Source organism: Rhododendron vialii, chromosome 4a, assembly GCF_030253575.1.
Source record: "Rhododendron vialii isolate Sample 1 chromosome 4a, ASM3025357v1".
Lineage (NCBI taxonomy): Eukaryota > Viridiplantae > Streptophyta > Magnoliopsida > Ericales > Ericaceae > Rhododendron > Rhododendron vialii.
The window spans coordinates 17,154,505-17,166,838 of record NC_080560.1 but is presented as its reverse complement, the minus strand read 5'-3'; the positions used below and the strand labels follow the sequence as shown (position 1 = coordinate 17,166,838).

General features: G+C 37.1%; 1 pseudogene; it reads left to right on the top strand.

The window, feature by feature from the left end:
- The first annotated feature begins 1,930 nt into the window (after positions 1-1,930).
- LOC131322229 (protein S-acyltransferase 8-like) lies at positions 1,931-4,845 on the top strand (annotated as a pseudogene).
- The last annotated feature ends 7,489 nt before the right edge of the window (positions 4,846-12,334 follow it).

The following is a 12,334-nucleotide window of genomic DNA, read 5'->3' as shown; positions in this document are numbered from 1 at the left end:
TTCCTCAAATTGCTGCAGTTATGCAGTAATGTCGACGCAATGCTTGAATATCACTCTCATGGTATTACTTTGCGGGATCTGTGCTTGTTTCTTATACGACGATGACTGATATGGTGATCTTGTGACCTTTCTTGTCACTGGGAATGAACATGAACTGGTTGTCTTGAGCCTTTAACCCTTGAATTATGAATAGAATCCATCCTTGCAATTTTGTCTCTTCCTCCTTAATTTCCCCTCTCAAGGCTACTTTCGAGCAACAAGGAAGGTTACTTTGTGTAAGGCTGGTGTAGCGCACTTCCAAGGGGCCAAGGACCTCTTCTTTATCTAATACTTCCCACAGTAGAGTACAAGTTCTGCAAATATTCAGTCTAGCACTGAGTAGGAAAATGGTCCGGCAACTACAATGCTTCTTTATTTAGCATTTACATTGACGTAGAGTTCTCCGAAGGACTGTATGAGAAGATGTTCACTCATGCTGGTATGCTGATAAGGAGAACAATATCGAATCAGGATGAGGGTCTATGAAGCAACGAAGCAGATACGCCGATACAAAAAATAAAAAAAAGTTTTATATGTGCAATAAGGATACCAAATATATGCATGCATGCATCATCTTCTATACTGATATGGCCAAGATACGTTGGTATTTCGTATGCATGCATTTCATAGCCACAATGAAGCAGATTTAATGCTTAGCGAGAAACATTGAAATTGAATACATTTTTATGTTCTTTTCTTAGCAATTCTTGATACACATATTTAACGTTTTAGGAAGTAGGTACTATCTGAAGAGCCACTATCCAATCTGTTGGAATATGGATGCACACAGCCACAATTGTCATCTTCTTAGATGTACAGAAAGTAATAGAAAAATAAAATTTGTTAATTTAACAAGAATTTGTTAATTCAAACTATTCTGACTCTTATGTTAACTGCACTGTTGTCATCTGCTTAGACGTAAAGAAAGTAATAGAAAGATAAAATTTTCCTCTCCAAACGCTTACAAAATCTATTCTTGGGCTATGTCATGAAATGTTACCAGGCTATGCCATGCAGACTATATGTACCCAACCTTATCTCCGCTTGGAGATTTGATTTTCCAAAACTATTGTTATCAATTACGCTTATTAATCGACATTACAAGTAATGTTTTCTTAATGATCAGGGAAAAAGAGTGGATATTAGAATTCAAGATGTTATGGTGCAAACTGCGAAGAGTTGGAATAAGTAGATGTATAATGAACCATTTCCCAATGGCTTAAGCTTCGGGACAATAATACTATTCTTTTTTCAAAATATGCTACATATACTCAAAATGTTTTGGATAATTCCAAAAATATCATATACTCCTTTAATTAATGAAAATTACTTTCAAGTTATGGAAACTTTTAGGTTGAGTAGGCAAGTGGAGTGGTGGGCACCATGTACTCCTATGTGTTTGACAAGAGTTCAAAACTCACTAACTTAAACTAACAATGTTGACTTTTGCCGAAACCCCCCCGTAAAGGTTGAGTATCCAAGGAGCATCGCTGAATCTGTAATATGGATATGACTCCCTTCTAGAAGTATATGTGCTTCATACCTGAGGTGCAACTGTCCACTAGCATGGTTGCTTCATTACCATGGCCTCTCTAATTTTCTCTGGTTCGGGCGAATGATATCCACTCTTTTGTTTCCCATTCTTCAGCTGGTGGAACTTCACATCTTACATTCAATCTATGTATAACATGTAAAACTATATAACTTTTTTTAAAAAAGAAAAAGAAAAGGATCTGCTTAGGGAACTTTGTTTCTGTTTTTTTCTTCTTAAATTTTCATTTGATTTTGTCCTTTCTTGTTGGTTTTTATCTTTTTGTTGTGTGAGGATTTATAATGAAATCACGTCAGAAACAAAATTCTATGGTTACTAGTACTGACTTAACTTATTGTTTTTGTCTTGCAGAAATTCCTCCTTGGTGGGAGATTGATATTTGGGCTAGATGCCCGGTCAATGATTTTCACCCTCTTGCTGATAATTGCTCCAATTATTGTCTTTTGCGTATGTGTTGCATGGCATCTTCGGCATCAGTTTTCACCACATAATTCAGGATATGCAGTTTTGGTGGCACCAATCATCTTCACTATCTTTGTTAGTCCTCTTCTCTTGACGTTGAATATCAATCATCTCTCAGAGTTTGTCAAAAAATGAGCTGATTATTGGGTACTTGGTTCTAAATCATTACCTGACACCTGAGTCTTGAGACCAGAGTCACCGGACTATAGGTTCTAAATTATTTTTAAGAATCTTCTAAATTATGCGCATGTTTCACTGGACTTGTTCTCTACAATTCGTCGGTTTAGGTGGTTGTGATGGTCATCAGGTTATTTTGCAGTGTTTGGTTTGGAAAATATATCCAGCCCGATCTCTTGAAGAAATTCACCTTCTAGTATAGAATTGGGTTGTTAGTGCATTAACTAATAATGTAGGCAATATTATGGAGTATATAATGTGTTGGTCTACCAGATTTATCCTAAATTCTAACATACTCATAGCTCTAGGTTTCCTGTTTCACATACTTTTGCTCGCGTTAATGCATTTTTTTTTGTCTAATGTCATTTGAATGATTTCTTTTGTTTTGTAATTACCGTACATGTATATTTCTTTCTTTCTGTCGGTAGGTGTTGGGGCTTCTTTTTCTTACTTCAGTCCGGGATCCAGGCATTGTTCCTCGTAATTCACATCCACCGGAGGAAGAGTTCACTGCGCAGTCGATTGAGGTTGGAGGAAGACGAACACCTAGCCTACAGTTTCCCAGGACAAAAGAAGTAATGGTTAATAGCATTTCCGTGAGAGTCAAATATTGTGACACCTGCATGCTATATCGCCCTCCGCGTTGCTCACATTGTTCCATTTGCAACAATTGTGTGGAGCGATTTGATCACCATTGTCCTTGGGTGGGCCAATGCGTCGGATTGGTATCTTGACATCCGCTCAACTTCTCTTTTCTTTATTTTTTAACCCTGTTATTTCTTACCCCTACTTTTTTCTCTTTCATAATTGATGTTCTGAGTTGACATTTTGCTTCTGTGTGCTGTATGATCTTGAATCTAACCATTTCTGATTATGTGCAGCGCAACTACCGTTTCTTCTTTTGTTTCGTGTCGTCTTCAATGCTCCTTTGCATCTATGTGTTCTCCATGTCAGCTTTCTACATCAAGGTTTTGATGGATGATCATCAAGGCACTGTGTGGGAGGCAATGAAGAAATCTCCTGCATTGGTGATACTAATGGCTTATTGCTTCATCTCTCTATGGTTTGTAGGTGGACTGACGAGCTTTCATTTGTACCTTATTAGCACAAACCAGGTCAGTTAACTACTACTATGCATCTCCGGCCAACGAGACACAATGGACATTTCATAAATGTCCAGTAATCGTGTTATTTATTTAAAGAAATTATAGGTTCGTCGAATACGAGTTATGTTGAAATATGTAATGTAGATTTCGAATTCTTGTTGAATGGACTGGTCTTGGGTTCCATACACATCCACCCTAAGATCTACGTTATGTTACATCGTATTAAGTAGATGTGTCAAGTGCGTATATGTGTCTAAGTAACAGAGCGTCCAATTCCTTTGTCTAGGACACATGAAAATGGGGAAAATTTCCATAATCTTCTACTTTAGTCCTTTTATTTTCTTTGATAACAATGTGTTCAAGGTACATTGAGACATTTTATGCATAATCTGAGAGCTTTAGGCATAGATATAAAAATATGATTGTTGGTGGACATTTAACCGCTCTTGTTGGAACATCTGATCACTTATCCAAGCGTCTAACACAGTTTTACATTTAGAAGAGTCCGTATAATGTAGCCTGAGATCTGCTAAACATAATTAGCAACTACAGATGTACGAAAAATAGATGGGACTCATGGACAGGCTTTCTCTTGACACATTTGTATCATGCGCGTGATTTTTTCTATCTACCTTTTTTTGCAGACTACCTATGAAAATTTCCGATATAGATCCGATAATAGAATCAATGTTTACAACCGGGGTTGTTTAAGCAATTTTCTAGAAGTATTTTGCACGGCAATAAAGCCATCAAGAAACAATTTCTGATCCTTTGTGCTGGAGGAGATACAAAGACCTTATTTGCCCTCCATCAGGGGAGCAGAATCAGAGGATTTTGGGGATGATCGGCGTACCAAGGTGGAAGATGACCAGGACATCGGCGGAGATCTATTAAAGATCTCACAGCGTCATAGTATTGAAGATATCGAAGCCGATATACGCAGCAGAGGAAGCGATGTGCCTCGCCATGATTCATCGGATATTGATTCTGTTTTGGGTTCCGATCGCCGACCCCCTACTGTTCAATCTCAGTCGGAGTCCGACTGTCGGACACATGACGGTCCAGTTTGGGAAGGAGAAGCGGGAGCTGGGAAATTGGTCCGGAGGTCCTCGGCCGACCTGACCGAGAGTAGAAGCTATGGTGTTCCAAAGGAAGCACACCTGTAGATGGACCGAAAATACTAATAGTTGGATTAGAATTCGGCATTGAGACATTGGATTGGGAGGTATGTTGTTTTGATTTGAAATTTACCTCATGCTGCAGGCCGTCATTTTTATTCCTCCCCTCGAATATAATACCCCCTTTTTTTCTTTTTCTTTTTCGTTCTTTCGTTTTCGCTAATTTTATTTCCTTGCTTGTGGGATATATAGACTCTTTTCTTCGAGAAAGCAATCGATAGGAATGTGTGTAATTGTTTCAGAATGGTAATAGGGTGTGAGAATTGGTTCATGAAATACAGTTTTCCAATGCTGGGTTTTGTTGGTTGTGTAAAGATCACCAAAACAGTCTAGGAATTTTCGGACACAATCATCTTTTGAGCTGTCCGAGGTATGTAGACTCACATGTATCGTAACGGTTTTGAATGTCAGAAATTGTTTATTAAGATCGTTTTACTGCGTTGCTCTTATCTATTATACATTTGAGATCTTATTTTTTAGAGAGAGAGAACTGTTCCCACATTGAAAAAATTAAAAATATTTGAGTAGTTTAAAAGGGTGAACGTAACAAGCTATTATTGCCCAGGCTTGGTGGTGCAAGCCCATAACCCGAGCCACAGACTCTTATACACCGTCGGGGGGCACAGACGGGCCAAATCTGTTGTGCCGAGTCGAAGGCACGACTCTAACCATAAAAGATCACGCAGGCCCTAGCGGGTTCTCGGTTGGCTGCCTATGAAAAGCCTTATGATTGAGATTTATAGCCCATTATGCTAGGGAACCCACGTGACCTCGTGCGTAAACTCCAATAATTGAGTCCTTGAGAGGCCAGCTTCTGCAATTCATCTGGCCCGATGGCCGGTTGGTGTCCGGCCCAATTTTTTTGCCCGCCCCTTTCTTGTCTTTCTTTCTTTCTTTTTTTTTTTTTTTTTTTTGGGGGGGGGGGGGGGGGGGGGGTTTGTGTTATTTGCTTCACTAGCAAAGTGCCTGTGCCCGCGGCACTATTCACCCTAATTGGAATTACCTTTTTAATTTTGTACATTGGATCTCAACCAGTGAAGTAAAAGGTTGATGGCATTTGTGTAATAAACTAAGAAAGTATGGGCGATTTCTTAAGAGTAGGATTGAAGAGATCTCCGCCATTGGTCTGATGGAATTAATCTGAGCCATTCCAACAACTTATGTGAGGTCCACACCCTTCTGTTTTGTACTATATAATATAATATAATATATTTGCAATTTTGTGGTGATGTTTGGTTAATTCTATAACAAATTCAACAATGTTCTACAGCAAGGTGTTTTCTCCAATGGATCTCAAGTGCATTTTAATCGAACTGAGTTTGAGTAGTTTAGTATTTGTCCCAAAACATTAGAGCATCCACTATGGATGAGTTAACTAGTAATCAAGTTAAGGATAAAAGAGTAGGGGGATATTTAATTATTTTTAGCTAGTAGGTGGACATTTTTTAGTATGCAATGGATAATATGTACTCCCTCCGTCCCTTTATTATAGTCCAGTATTTCATTTTGGGCTGTCCCTTAATAAGTGTCCATTTGGTAAAGTTAGTGGGTAAAAGTTAGTACATTGTCTATTTTGTCCCTAAAAGTAGATTTCATTTTGAAAAGTTAGTAAGTAAAAAGTGCAATGATGATGGGTAAGTAGGGAAAGTGAAGGAAAAAGTTAATGTGAAATGTATAATGATGATGTTTTTTTAATAAATTGGAATTACGAAGTAGGACATTTAAAAAGGGACGGAGTGAGTATATGTGTTAAATCTAGCAAGTGATAAAGTGTTTTGGCCAACCTTCTAATCATCACAAGAATGGACCATTAATTCCAACAAATTAATGCATTAATTTAATTTTTAACATCTGAAAAAATTGAATTCAACAGCCGTACGTCCACTTGATCTGTATTTATAATCACTTCCAAATACTCCTAACACTTTTTTTAATCACATTGCCGTTAAGGAAAAAAAGAAGAAGGGAACTTTATCACAATTGCATAATATCACTTGCAATTAAATAAAAGAAGTCTCAAATTAAAAAATATAGAGTTGTTGCATGGAACAAACTTGAGCCGATGGGGGAGAAACATATTTTTTGGGGGTTTAAATTTAAATTTTAATTGGAGGTAGTTATTTTCACTAATGAACTTTTTTACTCGTCCATAATGCATCATATGAGTTCATTACCTAACTAACTTAAAATGAACTACTATAAATTTAGCTATAAGAGCACTTTAACATGCAAAAATTTAACCTATGCGCAGTGGATGCTCGATTGCCGAGTCGAGTAGTGACCGTTCAAAATTGGTCATAAAACTTAACGGCTTTTAAGAATGTATCTTTTACATAACAAGACAAATTTGAAAGAGTGTTTTACATGTTGAAAAAAGTTGAATTACATCACTATGGTTCATTTAAATAGTCGTTAGTCGTCGTTGTCTTTTTCTTGTTCTTCTTTTTTTTTTTTTTTTAACGGTGGAACAACCCTATAACTAGGCCACTATACAGATCCGACTGTGCAATTCAAACCTCCGGAAGAGTTAGCGCAGCCTCACCAGTCACAGACCCCACTTAATTTTTAGTGCAGCCTTACCAGTCACGGACCCCATTTCATTTAGGATACTCACGACTGTGCATGCAATTGCCCTATTTGACACACGCACAGGTTCTCTCTCTCTCTCTCTCTCTCTCTCTCTCTCTCTCTCTCTCTCTCTCTCACCAAAGTCAGAGAGAGATCCTGTATTTCTGTTCACCAAAGTCAGGTATAAATCCAATATGGACCCACTACCTAACATGGCAAATTAATGTTTGGATTGATGTTTGAAAATTTTTTTGAAAAATAGTAGGGGTAATAAGTGGAAAGAGATAAAGAGAGAAATGTTGGGAGTAGAGGAAATCTAAGGGGAATTTTTTAAAAAATGCTTTTTGAATCCTAAAGAGAACAAGGCAAGATCTCTGACCTCAAATCTGGTTTGGGTCATCCGCATCAGACCATTGTGAAAAAGAATTGAAGCCATCGGGAAAAAAGGTGCCCCAAGGCCAAAACCACTGAAATATTTCGTTTCTCCTCTGTTTTCCCTTTCTCAGCTTGTGTGTGTAAAAATGTAATCCCTCCATAAATCTATGTTCCAAACACTGTCTTCTTCTCTTAAGTCTAAGTTCAGTGCACCGTCCAGTGCTGAGCTGGTCAAATTGGGCCTCAGCTAGAATGTTCCACCGAAAATCGTCTGAGAAAACCTTACTCTCTCTCCACCTCCGAATAGGGGAAATTCTTGGCCGATCTCAAATTTTACGCGGGTTCCATGCAAATTCTTTTTTAAAGTGCTATTCCATCTAGACCTTTTTTAAAGATGCTTTTACTATTTTGCCCCTATCACTTTTCATACCCCGAGAATTCACACTCTCCAGAATTCACACCTCTCAGAATTCACACCTCTCAGAATTCATACCCTTAAGAATTCACATCTCTCAAAATTCACATACCCAAGAATTCTCACATCCCCATGCCAAGAATTCACATCTTCAAGAATTCACATCCCTTTGTAAAATTTACACCTCTAAAATTCACATTTTTTTTGCAGAATTCATGCCCCATCTGCACTATTCATACCCTCAGAATTTACATCCCTTTCAAAAATTCACACTCATTCTTGGTGTGAAATTTTGGATAAGTCTTGGTGTGAATTTTTGGGTGAAGACTTGCTGTGAATTTTGGGTGTGAATTTGGGATAAAGTCTTGGCTTGAATTCCGGGTGAAGTATTGGTGTGAATTCTTGTTGTGAATTTTGGGTAAAATCTTGGTTTGAATTCTGGATGTGAATTCGGGTTATTTGCCCACAATAGCCCTAAGAAAATAAAATGCAAGGAAATAATACCAATATGGAGCCAGAAACATAATCAAAACCAAAACTTCATATCAACAAACGCCCAAAGCAAAGGGAAAATCTTCTTTACATATCTATCCATCATATAAATCGAGATTTATTCTTTAGAAGAAAGAATACGATTTATTACAGTTACTAACAATTTATTACAGCTAGTAAAACCAAATTAATTCATTTTTAGAGGCCGATAAAGAAAATTTTAATTTGTTTACATAATTCACACCTCTGCACAAAATTCACATCTCCTTGTAGAATTTACGTATCTTTTCAATGAACTCACACCACTCCAAAAAAAAAAAATACATGATGTGAATTCTTTTCATGCTTTCGCCCGGCTTTCCGCTCGACAAAAAACTAATGTGAATACAAAGTTTCAAAGCTGAGAATTTTTTATTTATTTTTGAATAAAACCTATACATGCTTACAAACATATCTAAGAAAGTGGTCGGATAAGAACAAATACAACGAAAATTAAGAGAGAGAGAGAGAAGTGATCTTCAACTCTTTCAAACAATGCATACACATATAGATATAGCTACACAATCAGATGGGAAGAAAGAGATAAAGAAAGGAATCTCAAGAGAGAGAGAGAGAGAGAGAGAGAGAGAGAGAGAGAGAGAGAGAGAGAGAGAGTAATTTCTCTAGGAGAATTCCTCCAGGAGAGAATCAAGGTCGGTGCCAAGGCTGGTGCTCTAGCTGACTCCGTCACCGTCACTCGCGAGATGAACAAGATCACCGTCACCTCTGGTAGGTGATTAGGGGTCGGCGGCAAGGCTTCTTCTCGTTATTGTTTCTTACCTGTGTTTAGGGGTGTGAACAGGAACGATTGGTCCCTCATGGTCGACTGGGACACGATTTCCACAAAAAATTGAGCGCCGACGATCGCAATTGCCACAGAAATCTTCCGCGGTGGCATATAAGAAGGCGAGGAGAGGAGGGGACGGGGTCAAGAGATGTATGGATATGGCGGTGAGTTAGGTGGGAAGGGGTATTTCAGGTAGTTTGCTCAAAACAGGGCTTATGCGGAACAGGCTTGACGCAGGGTGGGGCATGTAACGCCCCGATTTTTCAAGAAATTTTGGAAGCAATAACCTTAAAATACACTGAATTTTACAAACTATTAAGCTCTTATTTATCTTTATACAAAAATTACAATATTAAAATAATACAAAAATCTATGTACATTTATTTAACAAAAGCAACTTCAGAGGGATTCTAGTTTTGACACGAATTTCAAGCAACGTTGACCCAGACTCCGTTCTAGGGGGTCCCACCTGTATTAACTGATCCACTGTGAAATCCTGCATACTCTGACAAATTGAATGCCGAAGCAAACGATTTGTCAGGATACAAACGTATCCTGAGTGATAATTCACCGAGTAGAAATCCTAAAACCCAATATCACAATATGCAGATCAACAATATAATAATTCATAATACACAAAAGGTACAGAATAATAACACATCGTTTTTTTCTTTACTATCCATCATCTTACATGTAATCTAAGGATCAACTCCGCGAGATCTTTTTCTTCCACATCCATTAACTACAACCGTCTCATGGGTCCACCATTCCTCTTGTTTATCCTGCACCAGGATCCTAGGTGAGCGCACCTAAGTTATGTACTGAGCATGTTCTCACTTAAGACCATAACAAGAGGATCAAGTCATCCCATGACGTATCATACATTAGGGTCGGACATCCAGTACCCCACGCTAACTATAACCGTCTCATGGGACCCATTCTCTTCCGCAAAGAGAAACTTCCCATAACGTATCATACATTAACGTCTCACTAACTATAACCGTCTCATGGGACTCATTCTCTTCCTCGAAGAAAAACTTCCCATGACGTATCATACGTTAGCGTCACAACACCGGGCCCCGCAGGTAACCCATTTCAACACAGGGCCCCATAGGTTACCTTTGCCATCGTCATGGCTCAATTCACAATCCACACAGTACTTACACTTTCAACACTTTACCATTTTTCATTTACTTATCATCGTTTACATAATTCACTACTCGTAACCACCCCGGAAATCTATTTGTGCAATCTACGGTCACAACAAAATATCACACGGTTCAATATTTCAACTAAAAGTACTAACAACACATAACCATGCGATAAAATTAATCTTGTCATAGAATTAATCATGCGAGTAACAAAATAATATTCAGTCAAACAATTAATTACTACACTTAAAATTAAGTCTATTTCTCTCGTTTAGAAATTTTATAAAACATTTCTACTATTTAAACATTTTCTTTAACTTACATATTATTCATAGATTTTACAACTAATTTTTATTGGAAAATACTTATTGCTAAATTTAGTATTTACTAACTATATTAAATATTAATATGAGATTTTTATAATAACAAAATTATGCGAGGCTATTTTAGGCAATATTTATTAGAGTTAAAGATTAACTAATATATAATCTAAAATATTTCTTGTTAATATTTCATAAATATTTATCTATCCCAATAATTTATTAAACACGTAAACGTCCACTCAAATACAAATTAACAATGCATCATTAATAGTAATTTCGCAATCAAACACTTGTTAAACAATCATAAATTTTCACAGGGTATAACACTAATCATTCCAACACAATCGGATTGAATTTTAATATAAACAGGACTAAAAATAAATTAACAATTTAACAGCAGGTCATCATCTTCAATAAACTTTAAATCTAAGTCTTAACTCCATTAAAATGCAGATTAAAGTTTCGGGTTTCCGAAAAACTACCTCAAACGCGATTCTAAGTCCGAATAAGTGTTGTACGGTATCCGTAGATCGCTATGGTGGTTTTGAAATCTCGAGGCAGCGTCCGGCGGCACTCCGACAGGGCCCGCAGCAGCGGTGTGCCCACGAAACTCACGGTGTGCACACACCTACGGCCACAACTCTCTCTCTCTCTCTATTCTAGATTCAACAATAGAATTTGGAGTGAAATAATATACTGGTGTTCAATTTTTGGATTTATGTGGGTACGTATAATGAGAGATAATAAGGTAGTAAGAAGGTGAGAGGATAAGTGTAGAAGTGGTAGAATGTGGAAGGAGAGTGAAGGAGAGTGATACTGATAATGATAAAAGGATATGGAACAAGTGCCACATTTGGGGGATTTTCAATTCTAATGTATGTGGACGCATGTATGTACAGTGTGAGAATGTATCTGGACGCGTGTATGTATAGGATGAGAGAGAGAAGTGGAGAGTTAGTTTGAATATAGTTTTACCTAGAGTTTAGATAAGAAAGATAAGAGATGAATATGAATCCCTGATTCCCTGTATATCTAAAGTTTAAATACATATCTTATACAATAGTGCAAATAATATCAATTGTACACATAATAATATATTTTAATTATTCAATCTAATTAATTATTGAATTAGGAATTTAACAATATAAATTTGTATTAAAAAAAGTTGGGTCAAAAATCCAGATCGTTACAGGGCTGAACGGAAACATGGAGACAAAACGGGGCCGGCCAGTTAGAACCCAAAAATAAAAAATAAAGAAAAAAGAAGACGAGTGATCAATCATTGGAATGTGGTACGGTCATCGTGGTGATCAGGGATTCTGTTCCGACATCTTCAAACTACAGCCTTAGAAAAATATGAAAGGCCATAATAATAATGAAACGATAAAAAGTGATGCCTCTATTGTCTCTAATAATAATATTATGATCTTTGTATGTTACTAATTATCACACTCACATTCTTTTGTATTTTTATTTGTCGATGAAATTTGTGTTGCTTCCAATTGCATGCTTGTGCCATTTTGGATGCATCAACATCTCTAGGTGTGTGCAAATTTTTATAGACTTGTTGTGGACAATAGGGTATCGATTATGATAAGACGGTTTTTTAGTTGATTAATGTGTTGTCCATCACAGTTAGTCACACTAAAAATAGTCTAATATCATTCTAA